Source organism: Mus pahari, unplaced genomic scaffold, assembly GCF_900095145.1.
Source record: "Mus pahari unplaced genomic scaffold, PAHARI_EIJ_v1.1 scaffold_9879_1, whole genome shotgun sequence".
NCBI classification, from domain to species: domain Eukaryota; kingdom Metazoa; phylum Chordata; class Mammalia; order Rodentia; family Muridae; genus Mus; species Mus pahari.
This window is the reverse complement of record NW_018392358.1, coordinates 6,250-27,408: the sequence shown is the minus strand read 5'-3', so window position 1 is coordinate 27,408 and position 21,159 is coordinate 6,250. Positions and strand designations below refer to the sequence as shown.

The 21,159-nt window shown below is 38.6% G+C and overlaps 1 pseudogene; it reads right to left on the bottom strand.

Moving 5' to 3' along the window:
- Positions 1 to 13,220: 13,220 nt before the first annotated feature.
- On the bottom strand, positions 13,221 to 15,744 carry LOC110314970 (annotated as a pseudogene).
- Between the last annotated feature and the right edge of the window lie 5,415 nt (positions 15,745 to 21,159).

Here is a 21,159-nt window from a genome sequence, read left to right as displayed (position 1 = left end):
AGTGCTGGAATCAAAGGTGTATGCGAGCTTCCAGACCTGTCGAACATTTTCTTTTTTGAAAAATACTTTATGTTTGACAAGTTCTGGGGAAATGGTTCAGAGGTTAAGAGCTTCCAGAACCCAGGACTAGAATAAACCTGTTTTCTTTATAAAGTATCCAGTTTTGGGCATTCTGCTCCAGCAAGAGTGAATAGATTAAGAGCCAGAATCCTTTTACTCTCCTGATGCCAATAATCAGGATTCTAAAATCTTAAAATCTCAGTGGCTCAGAGCATTTGTTTCTAGCAGGTTCAATTCCTAACATTCACGGTCTTCTACAACTCCAGTTCCAGGGAATCTGATTTCCATCTTCTAATGACCCAGGAGCCCCAGGTGTACACACACACACACACACACACACACACACACACACATATATACACACACACACACACATACATACATGCACACACATATACATATATACGCATACATATACATGCATTTCATGTATTTACACACATGTGCACAGATATTCACAGGCATACAGACAAACAAACAGACAAAACACTCATACACATAAAATAAGTATTTAAAAAATTAAGCTATTTTCTTTATTATGTCCGTAAATCTATTTAAGAACAAGAACATCAGTATCACAGTACCAGTAAAATTGGTGAACATTTAAGATGTCTTTACAAGTCTTTTTACCCATGTAGCACATGCTGCTGAAGATGCAAATGGAACATTCTAGCAGTGGGCAACTGTGGTAACAAATGGAAGTGTCTGGATTAATTACGACCTAGATATCTGGGAAACTTCTGAGGGATGGCACTGCTCAGTCTTTGCCAATACCTCAGGAGAGGGTCTTTCAAGACCTAGACTTGAGATTTCTAAAGAGGCATGCAAGGGAGGAGTCCTGTGCAAAGACAGGCTGTGGCCTTTGACAGAGATGCCCAACTGTAGACGTGAGCATTAGGCAGATTCTGGGAGTGCTGAAGCTAGCTGGCAACCACAACCAACTGGCACCTGGCACTGTGGGGTAGAATGCAGTTACTAAGGTGAAACCCACAGAAAGTGTAAGCAATAAGAGGAGGTCCTTTCTTTCTCTGTACTTCTCTCCTCCAGTGTCCACTAGACAGTAGTTCGGATAGTGTCTTAGTTAGGGTTTTAGTGCTGTGAACAGACACCATGACCAAGGCAAGTGTTATTTAAAAAAAAAAAAAAACAACAACAACATTTAATTGGGGCTGGCTTACAGGTTCAGAGGTTCAGTCCATTCTCATCAAGGTGGGAGCATGGCAGCATCCAGGCAGGCATGGTGCAGACAGAGCTGAGAGTTCTACATCTTCACCCAAAGGCTGCTAGTGGAAGACTGACTTCCATGCACCTAGGGTGAGAGTATTATGCCCACACCCACAGTGACACACCTACTCCAACCACATCACACCTATTAAAACAAGGCCACACCTCGAAATGGCCACTCCCTGGTGCAAGAATATACAAACCATCACAGCTAGCAAAGAACAGAACATTTCAGTCTTGGTATCATACAGGCAAGTATCAAGTGACAGTTGAGGCAATGGCTGCCAGGCATTAAAAAGTGGACTTTAGCCAGATGTGCTGGCTCACATTTGTAATTTCAGCTTCTGGAAGTCAAGCTAGGGATATTATGTGTTTGAAGTCTGCCGATTTCAAACCACCCTAGGTACACGGTGATAGCCTCTTTCAAAGCAAAAGGCTAAAACACCACACAGTTTCAGGATCAATAGCTCTTTTCTATCAGTGCACTGACAAATATTCCTAGACCATTGTATGTGTGCGTGTGTGTGTGTGGGGGTGTGTGTGCTCACACACACACATGCTATTAGTGTTACTCAGACTCCCACCCATACTTCTCTACTCTGCCTTAGAGCCAGGATTTTGCAAATCGTCTTTCGCTCTTGCCAGGCCCCTTTAATCTTCGGCAATGCAGGGTCTTAGAAGTACAGAAGTGTCACGATCGCCTAACTTGCCAGCAAGAAAGACGCGCCACAACAGGATCCTTCTGCAGACGTTTTTAAACGGGTTTTATTGCTGAAGCGAAAAGACCCCGAGCCTGAAAACTGTTGCTGCTTAAATAGGCCTAAGAGGAATGTGTCACTCTATGATTGGTGCTCACTATATACCCTCATTTGCATGTCCGGGCTTGAGCTGTGACTCATCATCTGTGCTGTTTGAGCATGTGCACAACAGTTGTCAGTTAGTTGTCAGTTTGTTGTCATTTAGTTGGCCGACGCCCTTCAGGCTCAGGTGCCATCTTATAATGGTGAATGTGGCTTCCCACACAGAAGGAAATGAGGAAAATGTGCCATATTGATCTGGGCACACCAATGGAACCCTGGAACCACCCAACTCCAGCAGCAATTGTTGGCTCCAGAGTAGCAGTGTCCTCACACCCCTTCATGAACACCAGCAACAAGAGAGGCCTGAGGTTCACCCTTTTTATTTCCACCCTTTCACTTCCTGGAGAATGTCATGCAGCATTTGACAAAGTCAGTACCAATTGACTTTTCAAAAACCACTCAAATAATAATAGTTTATGCTGCAATATGAGTATAGTACACATTTTCTGGACATAAAAACCTCCATCCTTTTCAGGAGAGGCATTCTCATAGAACTGAGGAACAAGATAAAGATGCTGTTTCCAGCACTAACAAACATTTTCAGGAAAAAGACATGAAAAGAAAGATAAGAAAAGCCAGGAAAGCCTGAAGAATTTTAATCAAGGAAAATAAAATTCCTCAGCTTCACCTGCTTTGATTTCATATGGCTTAGCTGTACATGATGCTGCCTAGTGTTTTAAAATTATGTCTTTTCTTATTTTTCCCAGTTCTCCAGGAAAAGACATTTTTGTTAATAATTAACTGCAGGCTAAATTCTTAGGAAAAGGATCTCAAACTCACTAACCAGTAACTTTTCTCTAGATTTAAAGAGTTAAGTTATTCGGTCTTCAGACTTGTCAAACTGAGGGCCAACTATTTGACAGTCTTGTTAATTACAGGTAAAATGGTTAACTTGCAGTGAAAAGTGTTTATGTGTAATCATTCAGATATGAATGCACCCCACAGGCATATGTCTTCAATATTTGGTTTCCCCAGCTGGTGGCCCTATTTTAGTAGGTGGGTCTAGCTGGACAAAGTGGGTCAAAGAACCCTAATCTGCCTGCTTCCTTTTTGAGATGAACTAACTTTCTCTGCCACATGTCCCAGCACTCATACCCATCTGCCTGGCAGGGACAAGCCACCACAGATCAATCCTCTTTCCACTTTTAAGGAGTTCTACAGGTATTTGGCTATTAATGGTGAAAAAGAAACCAACATTTCTTTTGTTTAAAGAATATAGGGACTGGCCTAAGAGATGAAACTTAGCTGCTTTATCAAGATCTTCTGGAAAAGAGAAAACATAATCAGGATGAAGAATGTCCAGAATATAGGACTCCTCTGCCACCTCTGCTCCTATCCCTTCCTTTCCACCATGCCCTCTTGCCCCTCCTATAAAGCTGAGTCCAAGCCAGGAGTGGTGGTGTATGTCTTTAATCCCAGCACTCGGGAGGCAGAGGCAGGCGGATTTCTGAGCTCAAGGCCAGCCTTGTCTACAAAGTGAGTTCCAGGACAGCCAGGGCTATACAGAGAAACCCTGTCTTGAAAAACAAAAAACAAAAAACAAAACAACAACAAAAAAAATTAAGCTGAGTCCCCAAACATGATATTTGTCTTGGGAGATGAATGCTTTTGTTCTATCACTTTCCAAAGTTTCTGACCTTAAGCAAACTTCTTTCTCACCAACTCATGGCATTTGAACAAAGAACTTCTATTAGTTATCAAATCACAAAAATAGGGTCAGATAGCTTGGCTCAAGAAGTATGACTAGAAAATATTGTTATGAGCCATAACACGGTTTATTAATCAACATGCAAAATTCAGTAATCTTCATATATGCGAACAGTAAATTAGGAGAACTGAAGAGAAAGCCTTGCTGTGTCAACCCCACTGAAGGACAATATACCTAGTGAAAAATTTATTAAAAGATTTGTAAAACCTATGAGGAAAATACTGACATTCTAAAGAGAATTAGTCATAAAATGATATATAAATGAATAGAAGACAGGAATATCAACAGTTGACGCACATGGAAACAACACTAAAACCTTCAAACCAATAAACAGATACGAGCTCTTTAAATCAATAAATCACAAGAAATAGTAAAATATTACAGGTATACTTCACACCATACAATAAACTCTATATATTAGTCTGAAATTTAAATGTAGGACTCACAAAGATGCCTCAATGGGCAAAAAGCAAAGCAGATGATTTGAGTTCCGTCCTGGAATTCTCATGAGGAAAACAGAGAGCAGACACTCCACATGTTCTGTAGTATGTATGTGTGCACACACACAATTTAAACATTTTTAAAAAGTGAAATCAAGGGTACTTTTACAACCCAGAAACTTAGTGTGGGGTGTGTGTGTGTGTGTGTGTGTGTGTGTGTGTGATCAAACTCTACCAATAGTAAAAGAAAAGGATTGGCTATAAAATATGAAGAAATTTGCATGGGAGAAAGAAATGAAGGAAAATCTCTAAAGGGTAGGGAAAAAAAGAAAACAAAAAATTATACTGTTATAGGAACCAGGGCATCAGAAGTTCTTAAACAGTATTTCTGGAGCTGCAACCCTCCCCACAGTGTAAATGCTCCTTTAATAAGGCCTCCAACCTCCATTGCACAGGCAGGGTGGTGTGTTCCTGTGTTTTAGCAGTAAAGATGTAATCCTCAATGTTAGGATGAATTCTGTGCCTTGTTCTCCTGCAATAAACAGGTCTCAAACCTGTCATATTAGGACATCTCAAGGACTATTTCAAGTGCTCACAGATTAGTGGGTCTATCCCTTTATTAGCCAGAAATTATCTCAGAAAATTTATACCTCCATCAGCTAAAGTTTGCCTAACTGTGTGACTGTGGTAAACTATGTAGTGGACTCAGATACAAGGAGAACTACTACTATTACTACTACTACTACTACTACTACTACTACTACTACTAAAATAATAATAAATGAAAATGGGCTAAAGAGACAGATCAGTTCATGGTCTTACAGAGAATCCAAGTTCAGTTCCTAGCAACCATGTAGAGGCCCACAACCTCTTATAACTCCAGCTCTAGAGGACTCAGTGCATTCTTCTGGACTCAACAGGCTCCTCCATTTACCTTACCTATCTGGGAGTGAGAGCTCAGTGGTTAAGAGCATTTGCTGCTCTTCCAGCCAAACTGAGCTTGATTCCAACCACTCACACTTGCCTGTAACTCAAGCTCCTGTGGTTCTCTCTTACATACACAAGCAGTATCCCCTTTACCCCCAAGGCATTCATTCACATAGATATGTATATATATGTTTATGTGAATATATATGTATATATATATATATATATATATATATATATATATATATACCATACAATAAACTCTATATATTAGTCTGAAATTTAAATGTAGGACTCACAAAGATGCCTCAATGGGCAAAAAGCAAAGCAGATGATTTGAGTTCCNTCCTGGAATTCTCATGAGGAAAACAGAGAGCATATATATATATATATATATATATATATATATATATACACACACACACACATATATATATATATTCACACATATATGTACACAACACACATAAACACACAATACATATATTTTATATATTCATACATACATATGTATATATAAATAAGATATATTAAATAATGATAATAATAATAATATTTAAATGTGTAGAAAGCTAGGCTATTAGCTACTTTTCTGGTTGCAGGGACAAATATCTGATGAAAAGTAATTTAAGGGAGTAAGTTTACAGTTTGAAGGGATAAAATCCATCACGATGGAGAAGGTATGGCAGTAGGAATGTGAGGTGGCCAATCACATTTCACCAGGTTAGAAAAGATCAATATTGGTGACCAGCCTGTCTTCTCTGTTTATTTCTTTTATGGCCCCAGTCTGTGGGATGGTGCTGTTCTTCCTACCTTTATTAATCTGGAAAAGTACTCTCAACATGCCTAGAGTGTATCTACTATGTGACCCTAAATTCTGTAGAGATGCCATTAACCATGACAGCTACCTCTGTCTCAGTCATCCTGTCACCTTGTAACTGAGAGAGGCTGCCGCCTAACAAGAGTTTCTAACATAGGCAGAATGGTGAGAGAACAAAACCAGGCTCAGACAGGGGATGATTTTTTCAAATCCTCTATGATCTTCATGTAACTGAATGGCTCAAAGGCAAAAGACAAGATAGTCTGATATACAAGATAACCAAAGCAGAACTATCTATTGGCTATAAGAATAGTTGCAGGCTGGAGAGATGGCTCAGTAGTTAGGAGCATTGACTGCTCTTCCAGAGGTCTTGAGATCAATTCCCAGCAACCACATGGTAGCTCACAACCATCTGTAATGGGATCTGATGCCCTCTTCTGGTGTGTTTGAACACACCTACAGTGTGCTCATATACATTAAATGAATAAATAAATAAATCTTAAAAAAAAAAAGAATAGTTGCTTGGTTAAATGAGTTTGATAGAAATTTAAATCAACAAGTTAAGTGATGACCAATGTTTTTTTTTTTAAAAAAGTTTATTATCTAAAATAATAAAAAAATATAATAATAATAAATTAATTGTGGGGAATTGCAGGCTGGTCTCCAGTCAAGCTGAGGTCTGAACCCTGATGGTCATAATTCACCTTCATGACACGGTAGGCGTTCCCGTTCCCTCACGCTCCTGGAACTCCGGCCCCAGCCCACATACGGTACCACCTCCCACAGCCCTCACAAGAGAAGCATGGTCAGTGGTCATGTAAGCAATGGCCCAAGCTTCTGACCTTCAGGCTAAACTCCTCCCCAGTTACCTAGCAACAGTGAAGACCATAAAAAGGGGTGTTCAGCCCCACCACGCTCTCTTACTCTTATTCTCTTACTCTCACACCTTTGTTCCTCTACCTCTCACTTCTCTCTGTTCTTCCCTTTCTCTTTGTCTTCTTCTTTCCTCTCCTCTCTCCCTCTTTCTCTCTCTCTCTAGCCTTCCCCGCTCCCTCTTTCCCTTCTCACTTTCCCCTGCATTTCTATAATAAAGTTCTTAAACCATAGAGTCTCTCTGCTCTGCTCCATCAAGACCCGCTGCACACTCTGGTCAGTGTTGGGAACTTCTTCCCCTATTCCCTCCCTCCTGCAACCCTGGGGTACTAGCAAGGTAGCCCCAGGGGCTTCCCCGGTTGGGGGCTGCCCCTTCTCCACGCCCCCCCCACCATATGAGTCAGGCATGCTCACCCAGGGCCCTGTAGTAGAGCATCCCAGCAGCCCCCCAAAGCCTGTGTCTGCCTGCCCAGAGCACAGGGGAACTCTGGAGGGACACTAGACCCAGTTTCCTATCCCACATCTCCCCTGCCCCCCCAGACCCACCTTTTAGTTTTGTTCTCAAAAATTAATAATAATGGTAAGGCCAAAAAAACAAAAAAACAAAACAGAAGACTTCTTCATATACAAACTCAAACAACTGACTTCATATTCTCATCTTCCTGCAAAACAAAAGAAACAGCAAAACTAGCAATAATAATTCTAAGCTAATTTTTTCCCATGCAAAGAAAATTTCTAGTAATCAGTTTCCTTAGACACAGCTTTGTCATGTGGGTGAGGCATGAGCATCCAAGCTTTTCTCTACACTATTCAGGACCCACTACTGCATATCTAGTACTTGGATTATCTACAGCAGGCCTAGTTATCTCAGGGAAGTCACACTGTATGTGCTTTTCTGGGAGTCACTGTTTTCCTTCACCATCTTAGGCACCCTCAAGCCTCTCCTTCATAGGCATTCCCTGCATACTCTAGATGCTGCTGCAGCTGTTTCTGCTGGAACCTCAAGTACTGCACATGGGCTGAGGGTGGTTGTGTGTTTTCTGTGAACTAGCTACTCATTGCCCTCAGAACTCTACCTGTGGGAGATGCATGAGCTGGAGAGGAAGGTGTTCTTACAACAATAGTAAAACTACAATTTATGGGTTTCTTATATTCCATTCTCAACTCAAGTCTTTATACTATCCCAATATTACAGATTCCAGCTGAAATCTGAATAAAGGCTTCGTTTTAATTACACATTCTGGAATATTTGTTTTGTCTCCCAACTTCAGGACTACAGTTATTTCCAGGGGCTGAGGTCAGTAGGAACTTACAGACAGTAGCTCAACTTTATTGAAAGGATCTGCATTAGACTTCATTCTATCCAAGCCCTAGGCTATTCATTGTGACCCTTGACTGAGAATGTTAAGTCAAGCTTCCCTAACTAGCCAAGCACCTCAGGCAAGATTACATTTTGGGGTTTCTGCTCACTTCTCTCTGGGCTGAACCCCTTTTTACATTCATACTAGCCAAGAAGTACATTAAGTTTACTTTGTTTTTTAGTATTTCATCAGGCATTCTTATTTCTCAGTAAGAGGGCTGAACCAGTCTCCTAGTACCCAGTGCTACAGGTGGCACTAGATCTCTTCTCTACACTGTGTGTACATGCACATGCACAAGTGGAAGAGGTTATGGTTTTTGGTTGAAATGTATGCACATAGTCCCAAAATGATAAGGCAGAAAGGTTAGCTGGGAAGCAGGGTTCCTTCTCTGCTGGAATGCATCTCCAGAGCCAATGACAGTATCATTTTCTGTAACTGAGCTGGATAAATAATGTTAAACAAAAAACACAATACATTTTTAGTACAAATTATGAATGATGACAACTCAGCTGTCATGTTGAAAACAGACTACTTCAGGAGTGTCTATTTTAAGCAGAGCTCCCACACCTGAGGACTGTAATACAAGAATTATAGGAATTTTTTAAAGGTATTTTCAAAAACCTTTATCTTTTAAGTTGCAAAGCACTGAATATGAAAAGAAGATAATTTAATAGTAAAATCCATAATCTGTAATATAGTCATGTTTTTACTTTAAGTCATAGAGCGATTATCTTTCTGAAATAAATACTAGATAGAACTCACATGAGCACTCAGCAACACTGATTTCACTGCAGCACAGTTAGGATAAGAAAGACCAGGCAGGGGAAAAATAAGAGATGAAGATAGAGAGAACCTAGGGATATTACCACCAGAACTGCAAATGCAACAGTGCCTGTTTAGCATTTCTCACCCACCACTAACACAAATTAAAAATATGGCAATACTCTGTGTTTTGGGGTATGTGTACTCCACCACAGTGTGGATGAGAATGGCATCAGTACAATGAAGAGAAGCAATAATGTCTGGAACTTAGTGAATTATGAAATCAACTAATCCACAGCAGAAATAATTATGTATAAACCCAGTTGGTAAAATGGTTTTAACAGGGATATGGGATAATATTTCTGAAATTATATATTAAAATTATACAAACAGGTAATTATTATTTTCAGATAATGAGAACTAGGCTTCTTACTAATTGAGAAATTACATATTAAGCAAAGGGAAATGTTAAATGAACCCTTCATTGTTTGATTAATGAAAATTAAGGTAAACAGTCATAGGAGTGATTTTATGGCAATTAAGAAAATTTAAATAGATTAGTCATTAAAGGACAATAAGAATTTATTGATAGTTTTGTGAACTAGAGCCTCATTCGTTCAGGGTAAACTACACCTTGAGCTATAATCCCAGTCCTGCCTAATCCTAATGTGGTAAACCTTGTTAAGAAATATGTGTGTGTGTGTAGAGTAGAGGTGTGTTCAATTGAGTCTCTTTGAGATAGGGTCTCTCACTGAATGGAACTTTCAGATCTGACTAGACTGACTGACCAGCGAGCTTCAGGGAACCAACTGTCTCTCCCTCCCCAGTGCTGGTTTGCCTGACTTTGATGCGACTTATGGGTCTGTACTCAGGACCTCATGTTTGTTCAAAGTGCTTTAATGATGAAGCTATCTCTCCAGCATCAGAAAAATCTTGTTCTCTATTTACTCACTCAGAGATATGCTTTAAAAGTACAACATCTGAATCAAATAGAGCACAATGTTGGTAATTATACAACCCGAGGAGTGGATAAATGGGGAGAGGGCTAGAAGTATTTCTTCACTACTTTATATATATGGGCAATTTCTTGGGAGCCAACTCTTAGCAGAAAGTGGCTATCATCTCTTCAGCCATCTTGGGCTATTTACTTACAGGTGGTACTTTTCCACCCTGATGAGAAACTTGTTTTCCTAGCATGATGTTTTTGCAAGCAGCCCACCACAGCTGAACTCACTCTGAAAATATGTTTTTCTCCTACACATTCTGGACTTATGGTTAAGTGTCTCCAGCTGTACTCCTCAGCATGTGCATATATACCCATAGTTGCCTTCCAATAAACAAGACTCGAGACTTCAGATTTGATCAAGCCTGTCCTGTCTCCATTCTTTGAGGTTCTTGAACCTTAGTCCTTTCTCTCTCTCTCTCTCTCTCTCTCTCTCTCTCTCTCTCTCTCTCTCTCTCTCTCTCTCTTGCAGACCCTGTTGACTGACCAGGTCAGCAGTTAAAACAAAAAAAAAATTTTTAATTGTTAGTCTTTGGGACCAAAGGAAATATAGAGCACACTGACATCTAGGGAGCAACATAGGAAATAAATATATGTGATAGCTATAGTATGATAGGTTGGTAAATTATATTCAAAAAATTAAAAAAAATATAGCTACCAATTAAAGTTTTTAAAATGACAGTAGTAAGATAGAAATTAAATGAAACTAAATTAATTTAAAACTAGAGAAAAAGCAGAAAAGGGTTCATTTTGACTTAATCTCTACCAAGTTCACACAGTGTAGCAGATTCATCTGGGTCAGTGATATGCAGGAGTGTTCAAATACTAATCCAGGCAAAATGTCCCTCAAAAGCATATTAACAACATTGCAACATTTGCCTATTAAGTCTTGGCTCTTTCAGGTTGAGAGGGGTACACTGTCTTTTCCTTATCAGGTGCAAAGACTACCCTTCGGACTCATTCTCAGGATTAGCAGTATTACTCGCAAGAGAACTGGTATCCACCAAGACCAGAACATTCTGCTACCTAAAAATAATATTTTCACAAATATTTGTACAAGCATATGTAAAGATATGGAAATAAGTATGAGGTCAAAACAGTTTACCATTCAAAGTGATCAAATTTTAAAACTTAAAAAAATTCAATTTTGAGAGAAAGAGGAGCCAAAATGTAAAATAAACCAATTGTAAGGCATTACTTAGGGTTTTCATTAACAGTAATAAAGACCATGATCATAAGCAACTTGGAGAAGAAAGGGTTTTCTTCACTCCCAGTTCCTAAGCACAATCCATCACTGAAGGAAATCGAGGCAGGAACATGGAGGCAGCAGCGGATGCAGGGGCCATGGAAGGTGCTGCTTACTGACTGGCTCCCATGGTTTGTTCAGTCTGCTTTCTTACAGAATCCAGAACCAGCAACCAAAGGACGTTTCCACTCAGAATGGGCTGGGCCCTTCCACATCAATCACCAATCTGGAAAATGCTTTACAGGATTTGCCTACAAGAGGTGTTTCTCAACAGAAAGTCCTTCACAGCAATTGACTCTACCTTGTGTCAGGCTGGCATAAAACTATCTAGGACACCAGTAAAAAGGTCTTCAATGTTTTGTCTCTGAAATCACAAAAGCTCTTTATGGCTCAATTCTTCACCTACACCAATCTCTGCACACTCTTTCAAAACATACACATCTGGTTACTCCATGTGAGAAAGTCACCATGAGACAAGCAAAGATGCGTTATTCCTTCAACATACCTACTACCCAGGCTCTTGGAATTCTTCTGCTTAGGGTCCCTTTTATCTAGACTAGCCTTAGTATCAAAATTCTAGTGTTCTATAAACACAGTGAAATGTTGGTTCCAAGTTAAAAAAAAAAAAAAACTTCTACAAAAGAATATCTCATGTTATAAAAATCTCTGATGACAAAGGAAATCCCCATGACTGAACACTGAGGAATAAGTGGAAGAATTAGTAGTATAGAAATATTATTTCAAGAATGTGTTTAAAGATTCATAAATTCAAGTCCATGTACATATGGTAAATGGTGATTGCTATTTTAGTGGGTTTTCTCCTCTGATTTTGATTATTTATAATAACTATTATTTTAAAAATCAGTTAAACAACAGTAAACACTAATGCTAAAAATCTTGCTTATCCACTAGTCTAAAATGCTACCTACTTGCTATCTTTGCAAGTTCCTCTAATCAAAATTTCTCACTATACACCCTTAGCTTAGTGTCTGCTTTTAAAACCATTTGCCACATACTGTATCTGGTAACCTTTACATTTTTCTGATCACACTAAATGTAAGCTTCTGGACTGAGCTCCACTCTTATAAAACTTGTCTTCAGTAGAATAAATTCAATACAATTCCCTATACATTCATTTAAAACATTTACTTTCCTCCAAACACATGAAGAGAGGCCTTATCTACCTAAAGCCATTACTAGATAACGTTATATTAAAGGCTAAGTCAAGTTTTTTATTTCAAATGACCAAGATAATCCATTACCTTCTCAATGTACAGACTTTCACTTCTTTCTCTATAGATGATGATAGTCATACTATCTTAACATTTTCATAAAAATGCCTGTTTCAACTGAAAACACACCACTGGTTAAGTGAAAGGAAGGCAATGCTAATGCATAGGTAGCAGAAGATGGCCTAGTTGGCAATCATTGGGAAGAGAGGCCCCTTGGTCTTGCAAACTTCATATGCTCCAGTACAGGGGAACGTCAGGGCCAAGAAGTGGGAGTTTGTGGGTAGGGGTGCAGGTGGGGAGAGGTTATAGAGGACTTTCAGGATAGCATTTAAAATGTAAATGAAGAAAATATCTATTAAAAATTGAAAAAAAAAATAAAAATAAAAATAAAAATAAAAATAAAAAAATCCTGTGAAAAAATACAATGCTAAAACTCTGGCCTACCTGGTCTTCACTTTTGTGTTCTGTGTTGGGGATTATAAGTGCTTTCCTTTATCTTCTCATGAGTATCACCAACTTTAAGGATGCATTTACAGTCCAGGGTAGAACTTTCTTCTAGCATCAGGTTTTTACTATAAGAAATACTCAAAGGTAGAGAACTCTTTTACAAACTGTCCAAGGAAAAATTCTTTATATTAGATGAACATGTCTGAAATAAAGCTTTCAACACCTTTGTACACAAGTCTGGCTTACTCTTGACATACCTTTTCAAGCCCGACATTGTCTGAGTCTCATGGTCACATACATTTTCTTTGATAGAAAGATCAGCTATATGAAATTCATTTATAACTTCTAGGTTTTCAGAAATGGTGTCTTGATCTTCTCGATTTGGAAATAAATGATCTCTTTCTGATTTATGAATCACAAAGGCCCATTGAGAAGGCTTAAATTATGATGTAGTGTGTTCTGATATAGTTCAAATTTACCATCTTGAAGGAATTTAACTGAATGTCCCGAAAAAGGGCATGTTTCCTCTTGTTCATCTGTCATATATGTTTGCCTCCTCTTTGTAGTTTGAATGTTCTCCTGATATGAGCTTTTCTCCTGATCTGAGCTGTTCTGGAGGGTTATTTTCTTCTTCATGTTTACCTGAGATGGCTGCCCAGTACTGGAAATGCAGTTTGGATTTTTCTGAATCCCCTTTGCCATCCAGGACACCAGAGACTCATTCTGGTCTGGTTTCATCAGCCTTTTCCTCAGCATCTACTTCTGAACCATCTTTACATTTTCTTTTTGAGCTTTCTCTCTTTTTAACAGAACAGGTACCTTTCACTTCTCTGCAAATCTCCTTTCTACAATCTGCCTTTTTCTTATTTTGATTTTTATTGCCTTTTGAAATTGTTACAATCTTGCCTATGTCAGTAGCAGTTAACTCCATGTCAGGGTTCTCAGACACAGTTTTCTGGAAGTGAAAGTTATCATTGTTCTTCTGTCCTTGTGCTTTGCATTAGGGTCATTGAAAGACTCAAAAGTTAAGTCAAGAAAACACTGTGTATTTCTTTGTGTGTTATTTCTTGTTTCATTAGTATGGCCATTTATCTAATTATTCCAATTTGATCCTGGACTTGAAATTGGTTGATGATCTAAACTTGTCACATATGTCTACACTTGAAAACACACACTTCTTCCTCTTAGTCACATTATGAAGTGATAGTTTTTTCCCTTCTGAGGTTGGGAGATAGAGCAGTTTTTATCTCACTCAGAGAACTCTTAGGACTTTGATCTGAGTGGCAATGGCTCTCTACAAAATAAAGAAAAACAAAAAATAAGTAATAATCTACAGTAAATGAAGCAGATACTTAGCTGTTTCACAGAGAAGACTTTGACAATCTGTTCCTCTCAGACACTTATATTATTCATAATTCATGCTAATAAAAATTAGACTAACTGGAGTACTCACAGGTCACAGTTTACATCTGAATCTTCGGGAAATGCATACTACTGAGCATTCATTCAGCCTCAGCCCCAAGATTGGAATGGGTATATACTACAATGGAGCCATTAATTCCTACTTCTACAGCTAAAGGAGACCATGACCACAAATAATAGCAGTAACTCTGGTGGGGAGGATACCTAAGGCTGTGGAAAGAAAATTACCATGCTCTAAGCTTAACAATTAGTGTTCTGTGTTCTAGTCTGTTAATACTTAACAAATACATAAGCAACATAGACTACAGTACAGGATTATCAATTAGGAAGACAATGTAATGACATTAAGCGTCATCAGTCATTACTCAAGTTCATTAGCACTATGACATTTTCTTTATTGTTCCTTAAGGGAGAACTTATTTGGTTCACAGTTCCGGGTTACAGCCTATCATTGCAAGGATGTCAAAGTGGCAGGTACTTGAAGCAGATAGCCACTCACATCCAGAGTCATGAGAAGAGATCAATGAATGACACAAGCTTGTACTCAGCTTGCCTTCTCCACTCTTAAATAGATAAGGATCTCCTGCCAAGGCAATGGTACCACCCACAGTGGACGAATCATCTCAACTCAATAAAATCAAGGTAATCCTCCACAGTCATGCCCACAGGCAAACCTGATCTAGACTATCTCGCATTGAGATTCTCTTTCCAGGTGATTCTAGACTATGTCAGCTTGAAAATCAAAGCTAACCATCATAATCACTAGTTGGTTATAAGCTTGAAAATGTCACTACATCCATCTAGACGAACATTTCTCATATCCCTGAAAAGGAGAAGATGAAACTAACTAACTAAATGTAATGGTATTGTCAAATTACAAGCTAAGCAAAAATGGCAAGCTTAGTCCTGCTCATTTTTAAAGATTGCCTCTAGACTAACAGTATTAGGGACCCATGGATCTGACATTTTTCAGGACATTTACTTCAAGTTGAAACTTTCACCAGTAGTTTTAAATGTTAGAAGTTAGCAAGTACAAGTTACCAATACAAAAGAGCTACCTGAGAAGCAGTTTAGAAACTGTTGCCCTTAAGAAAAGCTACATAAATTTTTACAAACAATCTTACCATTAGGAAGTACATCAACACTTGAATTATGTTTTGAATGACCTGAACAACATGCTTTCTGATTATCTTCTTTAGGAAGGAATACTTTCAAATTACATTGATGTAAGGATAAAGGTTGTCTTGATACCAAAGAGGTACTATCAGGTGGTTTCTTTGATATAGTTCTGTTGTTACACTTTGTATTCCATTTATCATTAGCATCATCATCATCATTTTCTGAGGTTAACAAAACCATAAAGGCAAGTGAGTATGAAATAAGAAATTCTGTGTTTTACAAAAATTACATAGAAAGAAAAGATATCTGTATACTTGTACCAATAATCTGACCATTTGGAAAAAATGGAAAAATTATTTGAAGAAAAATTAAAAACTTGATAAGTAGAACATAAGGATTATTAATGAAATGAAGAGGGGCTGGAGAGATGGCCTAGCAGTTAAGAGCATGTAGTACTCTTCCTGAGGACCTGAGTTTGGCTCTAACACCCATACTGGGCAGCTCACAACCACTTTTAACTTCAACCCTGGGAGGATCAGTCTCTAGTCTCCATGAGCATCTGCACGCACTCACATACATGCACATGCTTATAAGCACATACACACACATACACACACACACACACACACACACACACATACACACACACAATTTAAAAGAAAAATTTTAAAAAACAAAAATGGCATATTCTCAAAGTCTCTCTGCATGAAAGCTATAGACTGAGGTAACATTTCTTAAGTTCTTAAGGAAAAATAATACCACTTGGTAATATGCTTCCTCAATTAGAAAAGGATGTGTATCAGTCAGCATAACTGAAATACCTAAACCTGAAAAATAATTGCAACAAAAGAAAATTAATAATTTTCATTATAACACATATGTAATACACCTTCAAAGCAACAATAATGATTTTGTGATGCAGAGAAGGAATTTGAAAATAGATCACAGAGAGACATGGCTCAGCAGATAAGGTATTTGCCTTGGAAATTCTGATGACCTAGGTTCAATTCCTAGGACCCATGTAAAAGTGCAAACAGGCTCCACCAAGTTGTTTTCTAATCTTCACAGATATACCATATATTTGCATCCCCCAACACACATCATGTGTATACATACACCCACTAATAGTAATTAACCAGTTCATTGTATTTTATTATATGAATAGAAAAAAAAATTAATTATACTAATAAAGGAGTGCCTTTTCAATAGCAACAAAAACCCCACATGATTAATAGCTATTCACAAAGAAACTCTCAGCAACATGATTTTGTGCTTTCTTCTGAGACAGTCTTATTGTGCAGAGCAGCTGCTATTGAATCACTGTAATCTGACACTTTAGATGACTGAAAAATAGAAATGGAAGGATTCTTTGAAGAAAGGTTAAAACCTGACCAAGAAATAAGAAATCTGAATGTCCTAATTTTTTTGTAAGAGAAATGGGATGTTATCAAAAAGTTTTTGACAAAAAAATCCTATATGCTTAGGACCAGTGAGATGGCCCATTGGGTAAAAGTGGTTGCCATACAAGTCTGAGGACTTGAATTTGATCCCCAGAGCCCACAGTGGAAGGAAAAAAAAATGACCATTAAAGTTGTCCTCTGACCTCTTACAAGTTCTGTGGCACATATGCATCTATACTCACACCCATCCACCATACACATGCACATATACACAATAATAAAGAATGAAGGAATGGAAACAAACAAACTGTGGGCTTAGATAACTACTCCAAAGCTTTTAGTTTGTCTTGAACTTGTGATATTTTGTCTCAGCCTGGAACTTTATTAATCTGATAAGATCTAGAAAATCCAATTGTTCACACCATACTTAACAGTGGAAGCACAGTAAGAATGCCTGTTGTTATGACTTTTCCAACTTTAAACAAGTAGCTATTGTAATAAAGTAAGAAAAAGGAAAAGAGAAATGGTTTGCAAAGGGGAAAGAAAATGGTTCTTATGTACAAATAACAAAAATATATTCATAGAAAATGTATCTGTGTACTTTTCTGGGCACCAGCCCTCATTTGATTGATGTACTAGCACATCTGAAGTATGAAGCTGAAAGACAAGTTCTGACAAGAGGAACAGTAGGAGAGAGGGATGCTGAAAAGCCAGAGCCTGCTGAGAAGATTAGCGGTGTAGGGTGGGGATACCCTGCTGAAGACAGGATATCAGAAAAATATGCACTGTAGATGAGAAAATGAGTTTCTTATACTACATTTTAGGTTGTAAGAAGAAGAAAAGAAAAAGAATTAACCTGACTTTCTTTCTTCCAAAGAGAAAGAGCAGGTTCTGCTCCCATCTGAACTCCCTCCCAGCTAACATCCCCAGAAATCCCCCCCAGCCTCATCAAATTCTATCAAGCCATTCTTCCAAAAGGAGTGAAACTTGGGGCTTCTTTTTAATACCAGAGATTGTGAGATAGATTCTTGTGAGGTAATGAATTCTAGAATTGAGGCTGGAGAGAGGGTTCAGTGGTTAAGAACACTTGCTGCTCTTCCAGAGGACCCAAGTTTGACTCCTAGCACCCACATTAGGAAGCTCATAACCACTTGTAACTTCAGTTCCAGGGAATCTGGCCTACATGGGTACCAGCATACATATGGCGTATATTCAGAAAATCGCACATACATACTTATATATACATAAATCTTTTTTTAAAGAAAAAAAAGAAAATGTGTCTGAAGATTAATTGTATTTTTGCAAGCTAACATCAAGAAGCAAACATAATCTAAGAAACAACTCATCAAGTGTCCTGAATCATGCCTGCAATCCTAGCATTCAAGCAGTGGAGGCAGAGGAACAGTAAGTAAAGGGCAGCCTCAGCTACATGAAATCAATCAAAACAACAGAATTCATTCAGCACAACACTAAAACATCAAGCAAGTTGGAAAGAATCCAGCATATGGAATAACTTTATATAAAGAAACCTACAATTCATAGAAGAAAACACATAATAGCTAAGTAGACCAGGTGATACATTGTGCTGATAGATGAAACTAATATATAAAATTTTTATTTTCCTCACACTGAACATATTCTCAGTTATTGTTTATTAACAGAATCTCAGAAGTTTAAATTTTACCAATAAAGACTTGGGAACCAGAAGCCTGATAGCTCAGAGAGGCAGAGGGAGCACCCACCTGACCTTCTTCCTTAACTGATGTTCCACTCTATCTCAAAAACCCTTCAAACTGAATGTCCCTCCATTCTACTTCCTGTCCGTCTATCTGTCCTTCTGATTTCCTCTTACTCTCTATGGTGCTTTCCTACGTTCACACCTTGTCAACTGGCTGCTTGCTCCACCACTTGACCTATGGTTGACTTTATATAATCCTGTTTACAAGAAGCCATACCACAACTAGAAACAGGTTTTTCCAGTAAATAACATAATCTCAGGGTTCATAGTGTGATCAAATTATCTTGCAATGTGTGTGTGTGTGTGTGTGTGTGTGTGTGTGTGTGTGTATCTGCATGCGTGCACAAGCACTAAACTAATTACAAAATGCAAAGGACCAAAATAGTCATACTAATATTGAGAAATGAAAAGAATGAATAAAGTAACAGACATAGTCTAAAACAATAAGACACATGAAAACTAATCATTTCGGCAGCATGGTAGTGACAAGACCCACACACAAGAACAATGAGTTCAGAAACACTCTTACATATCCATCCAGTCAGTTCATTATGATACAGTTGAAATAGTCATTAGGTAAGGGTAGTGCTTTCAATAAATAGTGCAGAGCCAATGAAATTTCCACACTAAAAAATCAAAACATCAATGACAACTCTGACCCTTTGTAATGGTTTCTATAAGCCTGGACCACGGAGTGGCACTGTTAGAAGGTGTGGCCTTTTTGCAGTAGGTGTACCTTTAAGACCCTTGTCCTAGCTTTCTGGAAGCCAGTCTTCTAGCAGCTTTCATCAGGTGAAAACTCTCAGCAACTTCTGAACCATGCCTGCCTAGATGGTGCAATGTTCCCACCTTGATGATAATGGACTGAACCTCAGAACCTGCAAGCCAGCCTCAACTAAATGTTATCCTTATAAGAGTTGCTTTGGTCATGGTGTCTGTTCAGAGCAGTAAAACCCTGACCAAGACTCCCTTCCCTCACATCATACCCCAAAATCTAACTAGGCTGAAGATATAAATGGGGTAGGAAAACTCATGTGATGGAGGACTAGGTAAAGCACCTACTATATAAGGCTGGAGACCTGACTTCATTCCCTGAGGACCATATGAAGATCAAAGGAGAGAGCTAACTTTATGACGTTATCCTCTGGCCATTGCACATATGCTATGGCACATGCAAGTGCCTTTCCATCCCCATCATGCATGTAATAACAGTAATGATAATAACAACAACGAATAATTTGAGAGTTTTTTTTTTAATTTAATGTGTGAGTATCTGCATGTAAACCTGCAGGCCAGAAGAGGGCCCTAGATTTGACTATAGATGGTTGTGAGCCACCAAGTGGTTGCTGGGAATTGAACTCAGGACCTCTGAAAGGGCAGCCAGTGCTCTTAACTGCTGAGCCATCTCTCCAGCCCAATAATTTTTAAAATAACAATGTAAAAGGGAAATGTTGAAGCCTGCATCTTTTAACATAACTGTGGCCATTTTGTATTCGGTCTCCACTTTGCTCATAAGTTGAAACTAAGTTCAAATTCTCAGACTTTACTTTCCAGGAGTAATTATCCATAGCTGACACTGAAAAGTTCTCCTAAAAGGCCATAACACTATGGCTGTATTACTTATGCTCTGCTAGCTCAATGCTCTGAAACTCCCCTGTTCATCACCCATCCACTACCCCTCTAACCTCTCTTAGGATCAATCAGCTTAAATGTCAGCTTTGTCAACTTAGCCAAAATGTAGTACTGCCTCTACCCTTCTGAATTTCTGAAATTGGTTTTTCCTATTAAAGAGAGAGAGAGAGAGAGAGAGAGAGAGAGAGAGAGAGAGAGAGAGAGAGCTTGTCCTAATAGACAGGTATCACTATTAGGCTCCCAAGTCCTTTTGTATAGTCCTGAACAATTAGTCTTGGGATGTGTGTTAAATAAAATATTCTTGATTAATTGAGACCTTATGGTCTGTGTGGCAATTCCTGAACCCTAACAGAAAATAATACACTTTTGATAGGAAACATAATAATGACCTTGTAAACAGTAAAGATCAATAAAGGATCACAGAAAATATTAATCAGAACACTGGGAGAGTGTTTCCTGACTAATTTCATCAGTATAGAGAGGGATTGGACAGCGACATAGGGGCCAGAGCTAAGACTTGTAGAGGAGGGCGCAGGGGTGCGTGAGGAGGGAGGCTTGACAGGTCAGAGAAATGACTTCTGACTGTTCCTAGTGTTTCTAAAAGGTTATAAATATTGGGATAAGGCTTTTACAGCATTGGGATCTTGTAACTCTGTTTATATTGTTATATAAATATGATTGGTTAATTAAGCCTTAAGAGTTTTGATTTACTTGGTTACTGAAATGTGGGTCCACAGATGGTGAAGAGCTAGCGGCCCATGGGGTGTGTGGGATTTGTGTGGACCCTGCCGAGACAATAGTGTTGTAATCTAACTGCCAGTGTAGACAGGAGAGCAGGACCATGGCTGGTGGGCCAGGAGAGTTGGTGGGGCATTCGTTTATAAT